Raw genomic sequence first — 6,000 nt, 5'->3', positions numbered from 1 at the left:
TAAGTGCTGTGGCCTTCCCTGCATCCACCATGGTTCTACTACTAGCTACTGTAGATATCAATGCAGTTCCCATCCCATAACTACTACTGAACCCAAATTGTGAGGCATCCAACAGTTGTTGTCCGAGATATCCCATCAACTGTGAGTTCAGGTGCTGTTCTAAGATTTTGGCTGGGGTATGCAGCAGAAAAGCGGGGCAGTAATTTCTCATGGTCCACATAGTTTCTTTTTAGCAGAGGCTTTGCCACTGCCGTTTTCTAGAGATGATGGTGGCAACCTCAGCTGATAGAAGTATTAATGGTAGGTGTAAGAGGTAAAGTTATAGTCTTGGCTGCCAGCTGAAGAATCTTAGGAGGGCATGATTCAAAAGGAGACCCAGACTTCAAGCAGAGAATGGAAAACTCTGTTTGCTCAGGTGTAAGATGAGGAAAGCAGGCAATTGCTGCTGTCTGATTCTTAGTAGAACCCACAAGCTCAGATGAAATGTGCTCAGTCTAAGCATACACAAGGGAGATGTTCCTTGTAGATATTTCAAATTTTGGATTAAAAGAAGTTTGCCAATCGGTTGTAAAAAGCCTGGGATCCCTCTATATTGGAGGGTGCACAGGATGCAGGCAGCAGATTGGCCAATTTGAAGAGTTCCCTTGAGGAGTTAGCAGATTGTAGTCTATTAGTACCAAAGAGTATCTTTAATGGCCATTTTGAAATCCCTCATAATAGTCTTCTATAGGTTTCTTTCCTGCAAATTATAGCTTTTAAACAAAGCACGTTCATGGTGTCGGCAGGCCTGTCTTAATAGTCTGAGCCTTTCTAAAAAACACAGGAAAGTAGACTTCTTCCTCTGCGTGTGAGTATTCATAATAGGGGCAACCTAGTCAATAGCTGGGGTGAGCCAAGAGGAGTACACTTCTGCTACCAATTCAGCATACTCATGGTTTGTCCAAGTGCTGTTTCTAAGCTTATGGCAATAGGCATTAGGATCTTCCTCAATATAAGGCCCTAGAAGAGACAAAAACCACAGCATGATGGTCGGACTAAATTAGTGGCACTGCTTCTGTAAACCTAAAAAGAGCATCACTGGAGAAGGTGTCATCTAATGTTTGGCCCACTTCGTGCATAGGTACATTAACCAACTGAGACAACCCACAGCATGCCATCATGTCTCTAAGTGCTCTGGAATCTTTGCACATATTATCTTCCATATAGAAGTTAAAATCACCAAAGTGTGTGATATTGTCTTTCCCTAGATCAGGTTCCATTAAGTGTGCAAGGTCTAATATAAATGAAGACTAAGGTCCAGGGGTCTATAAACTAAGACCTCTGTAAACGAACTGGTGAGTAATATTTTTAAAGAGAAATGTATCGCTTCACATGGGGTTGAGCTCTCTAAAGAGGCTCTATGAGGCATGGGTACTTCGTTTTATAGATAAAGAAGTCTTTAAGCTTCTCATTTAGAACATGATCAAGTTGAAAAACGCTCCATCTGTCCAAAGCAGAATCTTTCAAAGCAGTATAGTGATGTTGTTGCAAAGGAGGAAATAAAAGAGAAGAAGGAAGTTGTTCAGAAAAAAATAAAAATAAGTGAGATATTGGTGGTTACCAGTTGTCAAAAACCTCTGGGGTGAACTGCTATGCTACTATTTGCATTACGTCGTGTTGTTAATGCAATAGAACAGAAACAACAGAAGGCATTATGTTCTGAAAAGTGTGTTTTGTTACAACGTCTGCGTAGCGACAGAACTAAAACACACTGTGTATCAAATATTTGAGACCTTGTAGATATATGTAGTGGATCTAGACAGTTTACTCCAAACACTCTAGAGGATGCACATGAGTTTGTAATGGTGATGTTTGCTGTTTTAAAAGCAGAGGAAATACCTATTGATGAGTTATTTGGACTTAGTTCCCTCATTGAACCACAAATGTGAAGATTGCTCATACAGATCGACTACAGAACTAGATTTTGAGCATTTTATTTATTTAACGTTAACAGATTGCAAAAGTGTGACTTTTGACAGATTGCAGAGACAAGCTACATAAAATGATGTATGCCCAAATTGTCAAACAGATCTTGTGTCAACTGTAAGTGTAGCAAGAAGTAGCAAGTATGTTATTTTAATGCTACAATGATGCAGAACAGATGGAACTAAATTTGAAACCGATATCACTAACTATAAACCAGGACAAATATCTGTTTCTGCTAAAACATATAGTACTATTGTAATCATTTTTCATGAAGGAGTTAGTATTAGATCTGGTCATTAAACTGTCTATCTAAAAAGCAGAAGTGGGTGGACAGAATGTAATGATAAAAAACAGAAATTCAGGCAAAGATTGCCTTGGAAGTTATCAAATTCATATTCTTTGTTTCTGAAACCAACGTTCTAAGGAGGATAACAGTTGTAAAGGTGGAATAGTTCCCTAATTGTAGATGCATTATCAGGATTTATGACACCATGCGGCCAATGTCTTTATAAGGTTTTGCCTATGCTGGGGAGCATATATATATATATATATATATATATATATATATATATATGCACAAACATTCCTCCACTTTACCGGGGGCCTCCAACTCTGCAAGGCGGGCTCACATATAGCAGGAATGGAGAATTCTGCTCATTAAACCACAAGAAAAAGCGGAGCCCACAGCTACGGCAATGTTTCAAGCTGACTTCTGAATCACGTGGCAGCTTTAGCAACTCACTTATACCTTACGCGTTGCAGCACCCAGCGCCTTGTTCACAGGTGAGTTGAATCCAGTCCTAGTGGTCATGTGGCCATTCCTTTTAACCACAATACCCAAAATGCATCAGTATGCAGATTTTCCAAACCGGCTTCGACATCGTATCTTTTTAGCATCAGTAGCTTTTACATTTTGTCAAAGTCCAGCATTTTCCTTATTAAATGCGATGCTTTCAGGAAAAGTATTTTCAAAAGCACAGTGCACCTTACTGCCACGTTGTAAATTGGTGATTGAAAGAAAACACAAAGACTGCTGGAAGGAGGCAAAACCTCCTTCTCACCGTTTCTCTCCTCGTGATTCAGACGTAATACAAAAATGTCAGCTTGAAATATTGCTGTAGCTGTGGGCTCCGCTTTTTCATATATATATATATATATATGAAGCTCCAAATTCCTTCGTTATCAACAAAGAAAACCGCACTCGTAGAGTAACGTTTTAAGGCAAACTTTATTTGCTTATCTTTGCCAAGCGAACAGACGCGTTTCGGCATGTAGCCTTCTTCGGTGTTACCATCACCGAGCGTCGGGCATGTTTATAAAGTTTCTCATATTGACATTTTCTATGGTCATAGACAAGGGACAACGAAAACCACTGTGAATAACATGGGCGCCATATTGAAACATGTTGCTCTTGCTAGTAAATACTAGCTCAGTTCACTGATAGAATACACAAGAATACATCAATATGCATTCGTGATTACAAGTGATGAATCTAAATACAGTGGTGCAGAAAAGATCTATATATATTCAATGAAAAAACCATAGTTTTCAGCCACGTTAAAGTTAGGAATTAGCATTTAAAAAAACCTTAGAAATTCACTGAAAAAACCATCATCAGCAGTGCATTATGGGCGCGTGAGTTGTAGTTCTCTGAACTAACTATAACGGGGGAATTTCAATGGTTTTGTATGAGTGAAATGTCCAGATAACTATAACATGTGTGAAACCAATGGTTTTTTTCAGTGAATTTCTAAGGTTTTTTTAAATGCTAATTCCTAACTATAACGTGGCTGAAACCTAAGGTTTTTTCAGTGAATTTCTAAGGTTTTTTAAATGCTAATTCCTAACTATAACGTGGCTGAAAACAATGGTGCAGAGGCCACGCCCCTTTTTACACCTCTCTGCAACACAGCCCCCTGGCGCGTTTGCAGATGGAGAACTCATTCCCCTTGCATATTGGGGGTCCCTGGGGACCAACTAGCCCACCAGGTACCTCCAGTATGCGCCAGGGGGCTGCATTGCAGAGAGGTGTAATGAGACCACGCCCCTTTTTACACCTCTCTGCAACGCATCCCCCTGGCGCGTTTGCAGAGGGGGAACTAATTCCCCTTACATACTGGGGGTCCCTGGGGGCCAACTAGCCCACCAGGAACCTCCAGTATGCGCCAGGGGGCTGCGTTGCAGAGAGGTGTTCTGAGGCCACGCCCCTTTTTACACCTCTCTGCAGCGCAGCCCCCTGGCGCATTTGCAGATGGCAAACTAATTCCCCTTGCATATTGGGGGTCCCTGGGGACCAACTAGCCCGCCAGGTACCTCCAGTATGTGCCAGGGGGGTGCATTTACACGTCTCTGCAAGGCAGCCCCCTGGCACATACTGGAGGTTCCTGGTGGGCTACTTAGCCCCCAGGGACCCCCAGTATTCAAGGGGAATTATTTCTCCCTCTGCAAACGCGCCAGGGGGTGCGTTTGCAGAGTGGTGACGCAATTTTTTTAGGGAGATCGGCAGGGTATGCGTACCTTAAGCGTATCCCGGGATTTAAAAAAAAAAAGAATTGTTTGGCCTTGGGGGTTCTTGTGGGACCCCCTGAGCAGGCCTAGGGGATCAGGAACCTCCAGTATGCGCCAGGGGGCTGCGTTGCAGAGAGATGTAAAAAGGGGCGTGGCCTCTTTACACATCTCTGCAAGTTTTATGTAATTTTACTAAATCAATTACCACAAACATCAATTTTGTAGTCTCTATTTATGTTTTCAAGTGTTGTTAAACATCAAACCGAATACGCAGATACACTACAGTACAAGAAGTACTCCTCGGGAGAGTTCAAGATGGATCCACAAATCAAAAAAACCATTAAAAAAACATCATATTTTGTTTTCACAATAACTAAACGTATGTAATTTAATATATTTGTTTTACCTAAAATATTCCTAGATGAAAATCGCATAAAATATGTAAGGTTAAGGTACTTTAATGCTTAGGTGTGTTCTATTAATATATCCTTTTTTTCAGCAAAACAGAAATTTAGTCAAAAAAACAAAGGTTACAGACATATAAATAAAGTGTTGGAATTCACTGAAAAAAAAAGTTTACATGACCGTTTTGGTTAGAAATACCACTACAAAACCATAGAAATTCACAAAAAAAACAAAGGTTATAGAAATGGGGGTCTCTAGTTGGCAATTGTTTGCACCGTCATCCAAGTAGGGTCCCTTCGTCCTAATCAGGGTAAGGGGGATACACTTCTTCAAAAACACCTGCTCACCCCCTTGGTAGCTTGGCATGAGCAGACAGGCTTATCTCAGAGGCAGTGTGTAAAGCATTTGGGCACACATACAGTAATACAGTGAAAACACTACAAATGGACAACACACCAGTTTAGAAAAAGAAGTATCCTTTATCTAAACCAAACAAGACCAAAACAATAAAAATCCACAATACAGTAATCAAAATATGACTTTTAAAAGGTAGAAACAGTTCTATCCATAGCAAATTATAGATGTGACACTTTCAACACAAAGTACCATGGATGCTTCAAAATCAAAAAACAAGAACAGCCGCGAGGAAGGTGATGCGTCAGTTCCTTACGCACAGGGAAGGCGATGCGTTGGTTCCTTACTCTACGGAAGGAGATGCGTTGGTTCCTTACTGCCACGCAGGAGAGGTGATGCGTTGGTTGCTTACTGAAGGGGAGGGGTGATGCATCAGTTTCTTACTGCGCAGAGAGGTGATGCATCGGTTTCTTACTGCGGCCCCGGGGTCCTCGTAGACTTGGCACCCCGGTGCGATGCATCAGGATCAGGGATGAGTCGGTTTTCGATGCGGCAACGGCGCTGCATTGGTTTCTTCAGCGGCGGTCCCATGATGTGTTGGTTCTTGCAGTCGCACCGCAGGGACTGCATCAGAATCGGTGCGGTGATCTCAGACTCTGTAGATTGGTGCGCTTGATGCGGCGTGCACCAATTTATCCGGTCGCGGTCAGGCGATGCACCAGTTTCTTCAGCTGCACAATTATGATGCGTGGAAACTTATTCCCAGGC

This window comes from Lissotriton helveticus, chromosome 3_2 (assembly GCF_964261635.1).
Source record: "Lissotriton helveticus chromosome 3_2, aLisHel1.1, whole genome shotgun sequence".
Lineage (NCBI taxonomy): Eukaryota > Metazoa > Chordata > Amphibia > Caudata > Salamandridae > Lissotriton > Lissotriton helveticus.
This window is presented reverse-complemented; position numbering follows the sequence as displayed.